Source organism: Sinohyriopsis cumingii, chromosome 1, assembly GCF_028554795.1.
Source record: "Sinohyriopsis cumingii isolate HCF-2022 chromosome 1, ASM2855479v2, whole genome shotgun sequence".
NCBI classification, from domain to species: domain Eukaryota; kingdom Metazoa; phylum Mollusca; class Bivalvia; order Unionida; family Unionidae; genus Sinohyriopsis; species Sinohyriopsis cumingii.
Window position 1 is genome coordinate 128,452,720 of NC_142961.1, and position 18,726 is coordinate 128,471,445.

Here is an 18,726-nt window from a genome sequence, read left to right on the forward strand (position 1 = left end):
ACCCTAATCAACAAGGTTATCGTGGCTATCGAATATTTAACCAATCAGCATTACGCCCAGCGCAAGGCATTTTATTAGCAGTGCAGGATACCCACATCTCTAAAGGAGATCGAAGCTGTGCCAATGAAGTTCACCACGTAAGTTAGAAAAGGTTTGCTCTAATCCTATAAACGAGGACGACGGAGGACAAAATCCTCCACCATACAGTGTGAAATAATGTTGCATATTGAGAATTGAGATGATGCTAATGCCGTCATATGCGGTATGTTTTCCTGCTTATGGATGAGCAGATAAATATACTTAATGGCCAGTTCGAATCCCTTACGTATCAGTTAACAATTGTTCCCATTTGTTGTGCGTGAAACGATGGACAAACCTGACGATTCCATGCTTTCAGCGTCATTGTATAGGAGCCCCCATCTCCATGATCATTTTCCTATGCGCATGCAGTAAAATTATTATGTTTGTGATCTCCTCAATACACATTTTTGATGCGCTTTTGACTACGTAGTGATCATCGACCTAACCACTACCATCAAAGCTGACGGCATGGATAAAGTGCTTGCCGCATTGACAGAAAGTTTCAGTTTGCAATAATGCATGTTATACTCGACGACTTCGCCTTCATGACGGAGGTAGGCCATGCTTACCACAGTGATGTTGCTCTCACGCGGCTGGCCATAATCTGTCGCCACGCAAAGAAACAACGTGGATATTAAAGATTTCCGATACGTTCTTTTAGCGAATGACGTGGTCTCCTTGGAGATGTGGTTTGAGACCCTCGGTGTTCTGGCTGAATGTCCAGATGGATGTCACGTGGTTCCCCACCTGTCCCTGTTACATGCACGGCGTCCAGAGGCAACCAGACCTGCAAAACACCTCCAAATCGTCCCTCAAATCCTGGATGAAACTGTTGATGGGTAGCCTTTTTAGGCACTAATATATTCGAAGAACTTACTAAAGAGGGGTTAGATAGGCGTGGTAAAAGAGAAGTCCCAAGGCTTACACTGCAGCGTCTTAGATGGGTTACATGCTCTTCTTCTTCTAAGTCTCGTCAGGCCTTATCTATGTCTTGGTGCGATACCTTTACGCACCAAACGAGCTACAAGGGTGACTTGGCCTCGCAGAAGACCCTGTTTTAGTTCTGGAGAAGCAAGCCCTGTATGGACTCTCTATCATCAAACTTACCCACGCCCAAGGCAGGCAGAACAATTGGCCGCAGAGAAGGTTTGTTCAAAGAGACATTTTGATTGCTCCTCAAACTACAAGCTGCTGCCTTCGCCTCGATTGCGGGTGTCACCGAACATCTGTAGTCCTGTTGTGCCCGTACGCCAGCGAATCTTCTGGGGCAATCATTCCTTGGCGTCTAGTGCGAAGGGGTTATCATTTGTTTCAGCTTAAATCAGTCCCGTTTTTATATTCGAGTTGGCCAAATAGCATCCTTGTTTCCGCCCCAGCACCCTCTAAGCCTTTCAGACCCTTTTTCCGCAGTGAGTAATGCTCGCTATCCCTATCTTTACGGCTCCTACAATATAGCTGGACATTATAGGACGTAGGCCAACAAACTCGAAATAGTTGTTCCAGAGCAATCATGCAGTCAGACACTCAATAAACCTGACCACCGTCTGTTCACCGATGTAAAGAACAGATGGCTGAACAGCGCAATCACTTCTGATGAATAGCTTTACGATATGTACCAAATCATAATTCAGCTTTAAATATAAAACACAATAGTTCTCGTTCAAGAGTATAAAAGTTTGTTGTTGCTGTTGTTACTGTAATGTTAATTCACATTGTCACCAGACTGACATTGTTTCTCTCCAGTTCACCCCCGATACTACTGTTAATATATTTCTATTTTATGACGTTCATAATTACAAGTGTAATTTACAAAATATATTCTTTTATACACAAGATTTTGAAACATGTTATAATCTATACAAATTTTAAAAACGGCACATTTTTCATAACCATGAATTTGTAATATTGAAATAAAGCGAAACTTGGAGTGGAATCACCGGCTTGTCTTTTGTGCAGTTTCATATGATTAACTGGGTTTTCACCCTGAATTAGACTTGTCAAACAAATATATGTTTATATATTCTAATATCGAGATTCAATATATGTTAGAGATACGATATCGCATTTAAAAGAACTAACTCTGTCACAGTTGGATGTAGTTTTACCTATCTATCCCTGTCCTGCCTTATACCATGTATATGATCCAAATGAGAGCCACACAAACCATCCTACCACAGTAACACGGATAAATAACATATTTCTCAATGCCTTGTGTACTCAGTACTACTTCAGATTATTTTGCTTTGTTTTCCGTGTTGCTTTATAAAACCTAAACAACTTCACAGTGCGATACTATTAAAATAAAATGTCAATATAGATGATAACTTAAGCATAAATTATAGGGTACGTGTTAAAACACATTTATAATGTATCGAAAGTTGATAGTAATTAAATCTTACTTGCAACATAACGACATTCTTCAAATCGAGAACATCTGTCGCAACGCATTTTATTCATAAATATATTTCGCAGAAGTTTCATATACAAATACTACATTTTATTTGTATTTTTATTATTATTATTGTTGTTATTGTTGTTGTTGTTGTCGCTGTTCTTGTTGTTGATGTTGTTATTATTATTATTATTATTATTATTAGTAGTAGTAGTAGTAGTAGTAGTAGTAGTAGTATTTACATCATTCGTAGTAGTGGGTGTATCATTATATACAAAACTGCCTCAGAATCCACATCGGGATTCAGCACATTATAAATCAAAAAACATTATGGGAGTTAACTCTTAATATGTTTACATTATTGGATGCCGCTAGTTGCCTTCCCTGAGAGAGGGAGCGCGCACGAGAGAGAGAGAGAGAGAGAGAGAGAGAGAGAGAGATTAAATAGACCGATAGATGGAAATACTGGTTTTTAAAATGTACATTAGGACAGACTGGGAAATAATGTAGTCGATAATTGATATCGCCTTTGTTTATAAAAGTGGTATTTCCATAACGGCAAACAAATTTTCCCCGTGTGATATATTTCAATATCTCATCACAGCTAGCAATGAATCTTTATCGTTAGTTTATCTAGTCGGGTAGTTAGAACTCTATATCATTGGTATCGATTGCTATTACGGGCGGGAATGTAAAGACAACAAATACAAAAGCACAATAATATCGCCGTATTGTACAAAAGTTCATACAATTGGTTTATGCTATTTTTAAAGTTTTGAAGGTAAGCTTAAACAATGAATATTGTGCATATTTTATAGTCTTGTGTGACAAGATGCACTCTGTATTTTCTGTCAAAAAGTAAATGCCCGCACATCATCCTAAAATCTGACAACCCAGACCTTGATATAAAAACCGAGAATAATGTTTTAGTATGTCAGATGCTAAGAAATAGTCTTCAGAATTCCCTGGACGTCAATGAAAATAGCAATAGAAAAATCAAGAAAACAAAAGTAATTTAGAACAAAGACCTATTCTCTCCAAGAAATTAAAAATAACTTGAAAGAAAAAATTATGTTTTGTAAAACAAAAGTATTGAAATTCATTGCGATTCCTATATTATTATGATATATTAAAAAAAAAAAAAACTACCAAATTTCTCGATTTATTATTATCATTATTGCGGTATATGTGGTTCGTATCGTGGCATGTTCAGCAATAGTGCGGTATAATACGGTGCAAAATATGTTTGTGGGTACCCAGTTCTAGTATATTTGATAGTAAGTTTACGTGTATGAGCTGCACCCATACACCCGTTGTGTCTAATGACATATTGAATAGTAATTCCAAGTAAGTCAGCTACCATATTTTATTTCAAGAGAGCCCATTTGTCTTGAGATTGTATGTATCCTCAACATAAAACTTAAAGAGCCCACACTCTATTTGCGTGTGTAATGGCATGTTGGATTGTAAATAAGACGTATCGAAGCCACTCCATTTCGTTTGTATGCTTTGCAATGGCATAAAAGTTTAAATCTGTACATGTATAAAACTGTGCTCGTACGTCACCCCCACCCCTCCAAAAGTTTAATTGTCTCTGTTTTTGCTTTTCGAACAGTTATGTTCTTAATTTTTCAAGTATGCATTTTATACCATTAAGTACTAAAATTTCGTTTATTTTTTAATGTAAAATTTCTTGATTTTATAATTCTTTTTTACACGTTTAGTTTCTGAATCATGATTTATAACTATGTAATATTTTGTATCCTATCGTTCCATCTAATTTACCTATCTAAAGTGATGTATTCTTTCAAGTGCGCGGGTCTCGTCCTGACTTTGATTTTAAGATTATTAATTGACTTTTGAATATACTGATTTAAAACTTTATTTAGTTTTGATGCAAGAAGGGAGACCAGACTCTCTAGTAGCATCTGTTTTATTTGACACGGGTAAAATAACTTTGCCACGGGTGAAATTCAATAATAAAGGGTTTAAGGGAACACAAAAACTTCGGAAATAGCATCCTTTCTGACCTGAAGTTAGCCAGATTGAACGGCTAGAGAATACAATTAAACATATATTTACAAGAAAGCACACCAATTTAACAATGTTGCATAGTTAAAAGACAATTGCGCCCGGACGAAGCAAAGGAAAGAAAGAGCTGATGGTAGAGTGTGTGGTTGAATGCCCTAGGGCCCAATCCACGCAAAGAAGGAATGCGTATGTGATTTTGCAAAGCTCATCAGCTCTAATCGCATTTTGACGGTATTACTACTTCCAAACGTATGAACCAATCAGAGGAGATGGCAAAGATGAAGTTTGGTAAGATAGTGCTTTGTGAGCTGAGGACAATCCAGAATTTGTTTTGGAGAATTATGAGTAATTGGTTATACACTTTGACATCCTGTGACTTCATCATGCAGAACGACCGCAGCGAGCGCACGACACTAGAAGCCCAGTCTCTCTCCAGCAGCTTTTATACAATTTGAATGTCTGTGGGCTGAGTGGTTGACACAAGAAAGTCAATTGATTTGGACGCGGTAGATCCGCCATAAGCTCGTATCCCCATTAACTTGAAGAGAGATTGGTTGTTGCTGTAGTTGTTATAGGTTTAATGCCATTTTCAGTACATGACAGAGTATAAATAACAGCCAGTTTATTTGGTGGTACTATTTCTCACATACTCGCATTCGCCGAGCCCGAGTCTCGAACCAACGCTGCATAAATTTCAAACCCAGTTACGGCCAGTGCTGATAGATGCAAAGTCACAAAAAAGCAAAAAATGTGTATAAGGAAGAACCTAGTCCATATATCGTATAATGCCTGTAAATTTGTGCATGCTTGTTTGAAATTATTCCAAATTGTTTAACGTCTGAGTTATAAATTCATAACCTTGTTTTACCTCTTCCTTCTTGTATCATTTTGCTTAAAATGCTACTTTTTTTATTCTCAAAGTTTGTTTTGCTGGTTAACGTTTGCAGAGTATACTTGTTCTGCAACGTTTTATCACTTTTGTAAGTTAGTACAATTTTTTAAAATTTGGTTATGTTTTTGTGTATTATATTGTTGTTGTAGTTGTTGTTCTTGTTGTATGGTTTAACGCCATTTTTCAGCACAAGATAGGCTATACATGGCGGCCAGTATTAATGGTGGAGGAAGAACCCGGAAAAAACCCGGAAAGAACCACCGACCCACGAGAATGTGTATTATATATATATATATATATATATATATATATATATATATATATATATATATATATATATATTGATTTAGTTTTCACCAATCGTTTTGCATTTTAATTTTCGTGCATTTTATGTTTCTAATTGTGTATGGTTTCTGTTTTATGTCCTTTATTTTAACTTAGAATGTTCGAACATTTTTTCGTCTTAAAGAATGTTTGATCTTTACAGATTAATGTATACATATTTTTTAATTTCATTGTCCAATTCTATTTTATTCCTTGTTACATTTTGGTTCTTTCAATTTTAAATTTGTTCAATATTTTTTATCAATATTGTTTTCGTTTATATGGAAGTTTTCGACTCAGCTTAATTCATGGACAGCTTAGTAAGTCATTTTACACAAATATTCCTCTTTAGGATGTACTAAATTTCGAGTCAGTTTCTTAATATTAGCAGTTACAAAATAAACTATAATATAATATTTTGTGCAAATTTAGTCTCCGCTAAATTATGTTACGTGTTTGGAACTGTAGTATGACTCTTAGTCTTTGGCCATAACATGAATAAAATAGTCTGAATTAGAGTTTCGTCTCATGTGGATTTCATCTTTAGTTTCGATCTCGTTAATATAATTCTGGCTTGCTTTAGACTTAGCTACGTTTGGGAATGTTAATATCATTTACGTCAAATTATTTTTCTAAAATTGTATATGCAGTTCCATACAAAAAAGTTCTAAAAGAAAGATTATTTTTTTTAAATGCACAAAGTTTACATTATTGTAATAATAATATAATTCCAGCAGACACTGTGAATATTAGACATCATTTCCAGTAGTTGTAATGACATATCTGTATTACTAAAATGGTTCTTCCTTCATCTATATAATCATATTGCAGTAACTACTCGTGTCCAACGTAAATATTCCATGCTAAGAAAATTGGCGCCCCTAATATGTTCTGTCATCAGCCCAAAATGTTAAATTGCCATTATACACCATAATGGCCATGAGTGTTAATGGTATGGATATTTGAGACATTAACTTCCAATAGAATCCACACGATCCACAATTTGAAACCTATGGAAATCTTTAAAATTGAATTTCTCTTGCGTATTTAGGGTCAAATCGTAGCAAAATATTACATTCAAATTGCACCCATAGTTCACTAGATGTTTCCATATATATATATATATATATATATATATATATATATATATATATATATATATATATATAATCCTTCGTTCCTGGCAAACGTTCATGTAATGCATTTTCATGTAGCTGGCTTCGCAGATGACAGGGCGCTTATGGCAGTATGTGGTGTCTAACTGAATCAGCAATGCACCATTGTTGTTCAAGTATTTAATATGTATGCGTTTATAAAAAACAAACTCCTGGTCAACTAATTATTTTCAAACATGAGCACTATACCATACACAGTTCTGAGTTTCGGTCGTTATGCTGATCTTCCCTATCTCTGTCTGTCTCCCCATCTGTCTGTCTGTCTGCCTGCAAGTCTGTCTGTCTGTCTGTTTCTCCCCTATATATATGTCTGTCTGTCTGCCTGCATATCTGCCTGTCTGTCTGTCTGTCTGTCAGTCTGTCTCGCTCTCTCTCTCTCTCTCTCTCTCTCTATACATGTAACTCACGTGGTAGAGAGAGGAACTAGCAATCCAAGGGTCGCAGGTTTAATACATGGTCACGCCAGCTCAGATCGGCTGCGTCAGTGTGTCATTAAGAAAGGCACTTAAGTCCTATTTCCGATACACGATATTGAAATATATTTAGAAATACCCATAGGTCGTAGTTGTGTTAATCCACAATATCATTTTACTGTATCGCAATATCAAAAGTTTAATACGTAAATCAAGCTGAATACTTATGGTTGTTGTAAGTACTCATTACTTTTCAATTTTGTATACGTGACAGTTATAAAAAGATCCGTCCAAGTGCACTAATTGAAAAGCCATGTCGGGGTATTGCCATTGATTATTTGACCATACATATTATATAACCGTCTCCCATCAAACATTTTTCTTAGCCATATGTGACCATTGCGAAAATACATCATGTTTTAAACTAAGAAGAAATACATGCAAAAACAAAGGGAGAAAGGAAAAACGATAAAACTAAATTACTAAATATATAGATAATCATACAGATATACATATACAAAAATAGATATAACAAAAAAGACAGTCAATGTATGTTAAATAAAAAATACATAAAATAGGATACAAACATATATAAAAATAGATATATAACAAGGAAGGACAGTTGATGTATGTTAAAATCCAAGAGACACAAACTATTTAGAAACCGAAAACGATAATATATATTTGTACACATATTAGAAAACTGCTGATAAATAGTGCCGTTAGAAGAAATAAAAACAACACAGAGATTGCAAGATTCTCTAATATGGTTTCCTCTTAGATTGTATCATCTATTCAATGCTAAATGAATGCCACAGAAGTGACGTAAAACAATACTAAAATAGTATATATGCTGATAAGTGCACTATTACGTTTACCTTTAAGACGATCTCGTCATGGTTTTGGTCTTAGCTTTAAGCGCATATGTCCTAACGTTTTACGTATCAATCATATCATAATTTGAGATGGACAAATTATGCATTAATTTTCGCATAGACAAGAAACTATTATTAACAAAAAGGGTCAACGCATTTGTATATTGATTTGCATCACCGATACAAACATTTGCACAATTCTGAGATCAAATAATACAGTTAGAGAGGAGACTTAATGTTCTTTTCACGAACATCGGAGTTCTACAAATAAAAAATATCGAGAGAGAAAGTTAATTTAAATGAAATATGACAGTGCAGCGTACGGTAAACGGGCGTCCCAGATTTGTATGTACAAAAACTTTAAATCAGATTGTCAAAGGTTAGGAGAGTTTTGTTCATTAGTTATAAGTTAAATATCCCAATGGTAATTTAAAAAAAAGTAATGTTTGGTGGTATGTTTTCAAAATATCTTCAAACAAATTTAAAACAAATTCAAACCCCTTCACCATCTGGAGCAGGAAGTAGTCAGTTAAAGAGCAGAAGATGATGAGGAACGATGAAAATATAACTGAATTCGGAATGAATATTGTATTATTAAAACCCCTTTCCAAGGGCCGGGTTACTCATTAAACACACTAAGTACGTGAATATACCACAAGCCCAACATGGGCATCAACTGAAATTTCAAGTTAACCTTTAATATCTTTTTCTTTCTTTCATTTTTTTAGTTTCACATGTAGGGTGTGGTTGGGAACCATACTAGTTTTTCAGTGCTTATGGACATGGAAGGCCTTATTCGGCCGCTGCCTCTCGCGACTGAGAACATTTTATTCTAGTTTTAACAGTCACACTGTTCATCAAAGACATAAATTGTGAATTTGCTTCATCACTGATCGTTATATGTATATGCAATCTCATAGCGGTCCATCTGAAGCTATTATATGCTCAAATTATACACTCGTTAAGTACTTGCAGTTTGAAAGTCAGTGTTTCAGGGTCTTTAAGCATTAAATTTATGAAATCCTGTCCGGCCAATGCACTCATGTACACACACACACACACACACACACACACACACACACACACATATATATATATATATATATATGACCTGACTTCGTGCATATAAGTAATACAGCATATGCGTCACTGAGCTATCACTTTGAATAGCGATTTAGTTTACATTTACAGAAATTAAAGCGAATAAAAAAACACATAATTGGAGAAAAAAATGTAACATTTGTAACTCTGCAGCAGTCTTTACTGTTTTAAACGTTTTTCATTGATCACAAACAAACTGTATTCCAACTATTACATGTTAAGAGAAAAGCTCATACTGTTGACTAGAAGCCAGTTCTTAAAGGGTTTCAACAGTATGTGTAGAGGGTGTTATCTAAAGATCAAAGTGTCTTTCTTCGAGTGGCTGAATCGTGTACGGAACTCGGTCCCTTGGATTAATCATGGTTTTCACTTGTTTTTAGTCTCAGCTCTGCCAACGCTGGCAAATGAGAAAGCTTTCGGGTAGATTCACGTAGATCGTTGGTTATTTTCGAGTCCTCTCAATTTCCGTATCCGCCAAATATACTGGCCGCCATATATATATATATATATATATATATATATATATATATATATATATATATATATCCTATCGTGTGATGCCAGATGGCGTTAAAGCCCACATAGCCAAAGATCAAAATGCTCAACATGCATAGTACCGTGAGTAAAGATAACGGAATCATTACACAGCAGCAGTTTGTTACATGTGTACTTAAACTTGTTGTCTCTTTTTGCGTCACACTTGTTGACTTAAAGCATTAGAGAACAATCTGAATAGATAGCAACTGACCATGTTCCCTGACACGAACCTCTGAGAATATATATATATATATATATATATATATATATATATATATATATATATATATATATATATATATATATATATATATCCTCAAAGCTGTCAAGTACTCCCACAATCTTATACAACCGAGTCATTAATAATCGATACTCAACAAATAAGCACACCAGTCAAATTTCGTGATGAATATTGATCGTAACAAGTATATCGTCAAAAATAGTATATAATCAGCTTACCTCACACTGCCATGAAATTGGTACACGTTAAAAAACAATATCACATCACTCTGTTCTGTACTACGCCTTGTAATGCGAATGTCCTTGCTAAAACTTAACTTCCTGGTAAGTACAATCCTACTAAACGATTGGCGTAAGAGGAGATATATGTACAGTTTACATCAATGGAGTCTCCGTTGTTCTTATGTTTACTTGGCCTGTGTACATTTTGTCTGATATATAGATATTGGCTCGAATCTAGTTCGTGAATGTATCAAAATGTGCCATCTTGAATAAGCGTGATGCGAGTTCAATATGTAAATTTGAAAAAGAATTTTGTAATTTCAAAATATGATCGAATTAAAGTAGCCTTTACACAGATTACAATTTAAAGGTTCACAAGTTTGATGAATTTTCCATGGAAAGATATAAACGAATAAAGCATGGGGAAGCCACTTACGTTTATTTTGATTGACCACGATACAATTTAATACACAGGCAAAATGTTTTATTCCGATTTGCCCTAACAAAAACGAGTAAACCATAATGGGTACGTCTGGTCCCAAAATATACTCCATATCAGACGAATTCTTTCCACGACACAGAACAAAGCACGAATGCAGATTAGTATTTATTACATATCCACTCCTCATGCTTTCTAAATGTGTTTAGCTTTAATGTACGAGTGATTTTCAATACGAAATGAGACTTACAGAATTTCGATTCATTGTGTCTGAAATATATGGACGCTCGTACGTCAAAGAAGAAACCATAGCTGTTCTTATATGTGTGCATGATGTGGAAATACGGATTGAACAGCGGTATCAAAAGCCAGATCTGGTAAGTAATAATAAATGGGAAGGTACTAAATTTGAATGTCACGCAACATACCTTATTCATATCGCTTATTATGTCAAACAATGAAATAATGGTGATAATAATCAACCATAGGCATTTACATTTTTATACTACGTAATGTTGCAGAAATTACATATATTGGAAACAAACTGATAAGGCCAATGACATAGGCTTTAACAGGGACCGGATTTTGAAACAGTTAAAAAAAGAAACAACAATGGAATTCAAACAACTTTTATATAATCATATAGTGGCGCACATGTTGACAAACGCCCGGGAAAATTCGTTTCCCTACGATTTGACTCAATGCAAGATATTATTCAGAGACGTCAATGACAAGGGTCTTTGTTAGGGTCTTTGCCTGGTTTGGGCATGGGGATAATGATGGCTTGTTTCCAGCTATTGGGTAGTTTTCAATTATTCCAGATTTGGTTGAGTAGCTTAATATTGGTTGATGTTACATTGCTGGGGAGATATTTATATATTATGTACTCGATTTGATCTTTTCCAGGTGATGTTTCTTTCTTTGACTCTAACGCTATTTCCCATTCGTATAAGGTGATTTCGCTCTTTATGTCAGAATCTTGGGTTCTCCCGTCTTGAAATAGGTGTTGAAGGGCGGTTTCTGCTGTATTTCTTTGATGTTGGAAATGTTTTTGAATGGTTCTTATCGCTGCTCATGTCGGAAAAGTAACTAGCAAGCACATCGGCCTTTTCTTGATTTGTGGTAGTATCTAATAGTTTGGGGGTTGAGTAGGTTGATTTTCCCCGAATAGATTTTATTTTATCACAGACTCCTTTGGAATTTGATTTTAGGTTTAATTTATTACAAAAGGTTTGCCAGGAATTTTCTTTAGCTAAATTTATGATGTGTTTTAGATTTGTTTCCCTATCTTTATTGTGGCGAAGTCTAAGGAGTTTCCTGGGTGTTTTTATTTATTGAGTCCTCTTTTTTCCTTATGTGCTGTGCTGCATAGTTCACTCCACCAGAGTATTGATTTTTTAGTTGGGAATCTTACAGTTTTTGGCATGCACAAACTAGCTGTATTGTGGATGGATTTAATTATATTATTGTGGAAGATGTTGGTATCTGGGTTTTCTAGAAATTTTGTGTCTATGGTTGACAAGACATGTTTGAATTTTTCCCAGTCTGATTTGTCATATTTTCATCTGGGGGGACTACAATGGGCTTTGTCATATTTCCATCTAGGGGGGACTACAATGGGCTTTGTCATATTTCCATCTAGGGGGAACTTCAAGGGGGTTATGTTGGCTTGTAATTTGGATGATGGTGATGATGGAGAAGTGGTAAATGCCTAATATATTTCTTGGTATACACACCAGTTAGTTTTTTGTGAATGTTTTTTGGGTGTGCATATGGTGGGACAATGGATGAGTGGGAGCCATCCACTTGATTTAATCTGGTTTTTGATCCGAGGTTGAGGATTATATTTTGTTATCCAATCTTCGATCAGCTTTCTTCTTTTGTCTTTCCTATTTTCTACCCATAATTCATTGTGTGCATTGAAGTCACCACGTATGATTAAGTTGTGTGCTGGTTTGTTTGGTGATTTTGGGTTAGTTTACCTGTTGGTTATTACCTCCTTGGTCATATTTGTTTGTAATTTGAATATTAGTTGTTACATGACTTATTATTATAGATTGTATTTCAAGGGTGGTGTTGGGTTCATTGTTAAAAGGAACTGGTAGGGTTTCTGTGTTTGTTAACGTTTCTATTACAAATATGATCAGGCTTCCTCTCCTTTGTCCATTATTACGGTGTTTGAATATGTCTGGTGAGTATCCTGTGATCTTAGTTAAATGTTTTAGGTTTCTTGATAGATGTGTTTCTAGGAGGCAATTGATATCTGGTTTGATGATTGATTTATTAATTTTGGAAACAGTCTGGGCTGATTTTGAATAATCCCCTACAGTTCCATAGATTATAAGTTCTTTTTTGGTTGTATTATCCATTGTTGGTGTTAGATTTTTCTGCTATATTGATTGTCAGGGTAATAATTGCAAGTGTGGATTTAAGATGCTTCGTTATTATTGAGTTTATTGTTATTATGGTTGCTAGGTTATGTGGGATTTTGCTATCTAATTCAGATAGTTTCTTTAGTATGCCTAAGCGGATGGACCATGTTACTATCGTTGAGCTATCATTGGGTGGTGGGTTTGTTTTTCGGTTACAGTTAGTGTGGCAATGATGCTGATTTGGTTTAGGTTTTTCCTGTTTGGTTTGTGTTTGTATTTGTTGAATATTGGATAGTTATGGGGTGTTTTGGGGGTTGGTGGGTGGGAGGATAGGTTGTGATTCGGGGTGTGTGTGTGCTTTCTGCTTAGTATAGTTCGATTTTGGCTATTTAGTGTTTCGCTAGTCTTGGGTTGTTTGGTGGGCATTTTGGTTTTGTTTATTATCGTTTTTTTTGGGCTGCAAGTTATGTAAGATATTTGGTGTTCATTAGAGTAATGATCATCATGTCTTTAATTGTGTAGGGATATGCAGCTGCTTTGGAGTTGTTAGAGTCCCTACATATATGGCATTTTTGGTTGTATGAATGGCACGTGCCTTGCGTTTACCGCCATTGCGTTGAAATCTTTGTTTTGTATCGACATTATAGGGTACAGTGTCCCCAGTGGTGACATATGCAAACACTAGGTTTGTTAATACAGGGTTCGAGTCTGTGTCTCACCACGCATGGGCCTAGCTTGACCAATGCTAGTGGTTCAGTGGATTCTTGTACAACATTTGAGGTATGTTGTCAGTCTTAATTTTTAAATCTATAGATGTTTTGGACTTTAGTACCATTTTCGCTTAGTTTGTTGAATAATATTTTATTGTTTAGGCCTTTGTTGTGACCTTTGTGTGTTAGTACTCACTTAAAGTTTGTTTGTGAAGTTGGGTTGGTAGGGTCATTACAGGGGTTTGCTTTATTTGTTGGTTTGTGGGGTGTTGATTTAGAATATGCAGGGTTGTAAGATTTTGTTACGTCTTGTAGTGCCTTTCTATTTTAATTTTATTGTACCCCATATTTTCAATTTTTAGAAGTTTTTAAACTTGAATGAGGGTGCTGCTTTGGATGATTAAATAGTTAGTTTTGGGCCCTTATAGTCTAAACTAGCCCTATGCAATCTTTGTAGGGCTAGTAACTAGACTTAGTTAATTTAATTAAAGAGGCTTGCGCACAAATGTGCATGTGCATCTGGTTTATTCATGCACCGCAGGATGATAATTGGTAATGATACTGTCTGTTTATTTTGGAGGTTTGTGGCTTTTGGTATACTTAATTTTGCTGCATTGATTTTTGTACTTATTATATTATCGTGATAAAAGTTAATGTCTGGGTTTTCTATGTTTTCTGTGTTTATTTTAGCTAGCATAGTTTTAAATTGGTCCCAGTTGGGACTTCAATGGGGTTATGTTGAGATTGTATTTGGAGGGTTATGATAATGGGGGAAATGATGGCCACCTAGTGTGTCTCCTTGATCTACACCCCATTTAGCAATTGGTGCTATTTTAGGGGTGTTTATGGTAAGATCTTTGGCTGAAAGGGAGCCATCCTAAGGGTTTAATCTTATTTTTGACCCGTCATTAAGGATGGCTACATTACATTCAGTTATCCGTTCTTCGATCGTTTGTCCCTTTGTATCTGTCCTATTTTGCCCCCTATAATTTACTGTGTGCATTGAAGTTACCACAGGTGACTAAGTTGTTGGTAGTGTTGTTTTGTAATTGGCGAAAGGTGGTTAAATTGATTGGGTGGTTGTTTCCTCCTGGATCACATGTTTATAATTTGGATGTTTATGTTTCCTGTACTTACAAATATTGATTGTGTTTCTACATTATATTGGTTATCTAGGGCAATTGGAACTGATAGTGTTTCCAATGAAATTAGAGTTTATATTGTTTATATTGTTAGGCTGCCTCCCTTTTGACCATTGGGGCGGTGTTTAAATATTTCTGGGGAGTATCCATTTATTTTAGGTACGCGTGTTTGTTTTTCAATTATGCGGGTTTCTTGGAGGCAGATAGTATCTAGCTTGTTAGTGAAGTTATTGAGCTTAAGATGTAGCTCTGGGAGATTTGTAATTAGCCCACTACAGTTCAGTTGCCAGATGATGATTTCTTTTTTACTTGTCTTATCCAGGTGGGTGTTGTAATTAACTACTGTGATTAATGAGTAGAAATTCATAATTAATCAATAGGCCTGCGGTTGAAAGAATGTTTATATATTCGTATTAGTACGCCTTGGGCAGATCACAATTTGATATATCAATAGTATTGGTTTATCAATTGTCTTTATACCATTACTTTAAATGCCATTTGATTTTAATGTATATATAAATGCTTTGTTTGAACCCCAATTTTGATACTATAGTTTTTTATACTCAGTTTGACTCCTAGCTTTGACACGAATGATAGTTTTGGCTCTCAGTCTTACACCACTAGGAAATACACTGTACTATTAAACTAGTTTAATACATTCTTTATTATATTATTAGCTATTTGAGACTATATATATTTATTTCTAAACGTTTTGTTAAACTCAGAATGGACAGACAAGCATTATGGAGGTAACTGAGTATTTGATAGCCAACTCCTACAACTTCCAAATCAGCCAGCTTCACATGCCATACAGCAGCCAAGGCCAAAACATTCATATCAGTCTTAGCTAATGATGTTTAAACAACATGCAATGTGACACGTGATAGTTATCACATGAGCATGAGGAAGTCATATAATGTATATTTTTATTTATCCTCACCAGCCCATGATGTGTGTTTCTTGTAGATGGGCTCCTTGGGGAGAATAAAGTTGAGATTACTTATGCTCCTGTTTTAATTCGTCATAAAGTACTTAATTTCACCCATGACTTCCTGGTATCCATACACTATTAGCATTTGTTTTAGGGGAAAGACCGAGGTAAAAATTAATTATATTACATATTCAAACTGATACTTGTCCTATTCATGTTCAATATTTCAATTATCTGTTTTTTATTGTTTACTGCACCCCTTTTGAATTGAAATATCGACAGCACATGAAATATGTCCGCTATAGTCGTTTTAGCTCATATATCCATATATATATATATATATATATATATATATATATATATATATATATTAAAAGTCAGTCGAGTTATTTATAACCAATTTGCAAAGTATTTATGTGTCAAGCTTTAATACTTATAGTGCGTGTCAAGGTTTACTACTTTATCTTCTTCTAAAGCAAACACATTATATTTAGGTCAAGGGAAACCTCACAGTGAGTTCCTAAATCACTATTACTTTATAAGTACCAGGTCAGCTTCCTCTCCTTACAGACGTACTATTGTGCGAGCAGATACTACATCAAACCACAATGCAACGACATATATTCAAAATTGCAGTCATGATTTATTCCAGGACTACCCTTTCGGTTTAAAAGTGTCTTTATAACGATATGTTTGTTATGTATTTGCAAGTGCACAAGTAGCAAGTTTCCTTGTAAATGTAAAAACTACACAATCAGCAATCTCAGGTCTCGCATATTCGGTTATTCGGTTAAATGATGAATTAATTTCATTCAGTCTAACATTCAACCAGTATAAACATGTATTCTTATCCCTGCAGGACAGCCGAGATGAATGACTGAAAATCGAAGTTATTGATTCTCGATAATGCACACGAAGCTCTTGCTTTAAAGAAAATAAAATCTTAACTTGATAAGAGGATTGCGTTCGATTATATAATAATGTGCATCTGATGATACACATGTTTTTCATGTACTACCTGCTTAGTAAATAGTTCGAATACCTACCATACCTTAACTGCAGTATTAGTGGAGTCAAGTTGTATTCAGTTGAGTTTGTTTAATTAATATATTTAAATTATTCATTGTGATTACAAAGTGCTCACTAACAATTTTGCTGACTCAATCACTACCACTATCTTGGAATTACTTTGATTTAATTCAAGAACATTTTGAATTATATTATTGTGCTATATCTATACTATTCCTCTCATGTTCATGTGACTGAAAGTGACTGGGGAAATTATTCATAGCCGGATTGTTGTGTGCAAGTACATGTATAACTATTTACAATTATATTACATCGACCTACGAATAATACTAACAGATAATGAATGCATACATGAGTTTGATGAGCATGTTACTTTTTATTTTAAGAAATAAAACATTTCGGTATCATTTAGTCTAGTGAAACATGTTACAAAATATTCAATTTTATTTTATGAATAGTTGCTCTATTTAACATACTTAATAAAAATGACCAGGTAAATGACGCATTTACGTCATTTGTTCATTTCGTATTACTCAGTTTTGTAATTAATCGTCGTCGTCTAATAGGTCAATTACATATGGTCTACCTAACATGATTTCTTCTTTATTTAGAATATATTCTCTAATGTCGCTTAAATAGGTCACATCATCATTTCTTCTAGATTGTTTTCAGTAGCATTTTGTTTTCTTCTGTTTCTTAACTTTGCATAATCCTGTTAGTTCCGAGCGTATTAACCCTACTAACTGGTTCACGAACTTCAGTTTTCTCTGTTACTCATCAGTATTCACTATTTCTAATTGATTTGGTGTTTGTACCACTTATATGTGTATCCATATAACATTTTTCTAATGCATGAAGAGTACAATCACTATAAAGAACCATTTAAGGTATTAGAACATGAAAACTTTATAATATTTTGTTAGCTTCAAACATGGATTTTTCCAACAAAGGCACAGTCAAAGATCAGATTTTGTTCTTTGTATCAAAATATGAAAAGGAAGATTTTACACCACCTTTTATATTGTAAATATTTTATCTTAGTTTCTTCCAGTGACAATTATACACGATGTAAAGCTTAAAGCTAATAATGAAATGATATAGAAGGCGCCACATGAAGAGCGAGATCCTCGCAACGCCGCAGATAACTAGGTTACCCCTAATAAATTATTGCTATTAGGCTACTGAGCTAGCATCACATCTCGTTTACCAGATAGCATATCCTTTTCAAGACATATATCTATTTCTTGTCATATGTTATTTTCCTTTAGCTTAGACATTTGCATTATACTAATTAGTGGTGTTCTTTTCCGTCCCTTTCCCTGCAGGCTCAGTGGTTAGATATCTGGTCTCAAAGACTTAAAACTATTTCAACTAGCGACTCAGGGGAGGAAATTCGTCCGAGTTAGGACTGCTTTCTTGGACTTATCACGGTTGAATCGAATAATATAACTAGTCAGTTATAGTGATTAATGTACACTTGTCACATAATACAGACATCAAATATAAAGAAGAAAAACTATTATCGAACATTGATTTCGTAACATTCAACGAATTATTTAGAGACATATAACCGGTTATCTTGTGGTTGTAGATGTGGTCTCATATAAATAAAAACAAGTGAATCTATTCGCAGATGATCTGTAAAGCACGCCAATTTTCAACTTACAAATGAAATGGAGTTATCTGATATCTACGAGTTCATTACCTGATTTTGAGTCGGATTCGCCTTTTGCGGCACAACAACATAAGTAGGTTATGTAATGTCGATCCAATTGTAGTAAAATGCCTTGCGCAAGGACATTCCACGATAGCTGACGCAG

General features: G+C 34.8%; 1 protein-coding gene across 1 annotated transcript in view; it reads right to left on the reverse strand.

Moving 5' to 3' along the window:
• LOC149807845 (uncharacterized) overlaps window positions 1–10,413 on the reverse strand; it is a 40,857-nt gene extending 30,444 nt beyond the window's left edge. Inside the window, exon 1 of the mRNA XM_089971375.1 lies at window positions 10,281–10,413. The gene's annotated coding sequence lies outside the window, so the exon portion shown is untranslated. The remainder of the gene's footprint in view (window positions 1–10,280) is intronic.
• Window positions 10,414–18,726: the final 8,313 nt, after the last annotated feature.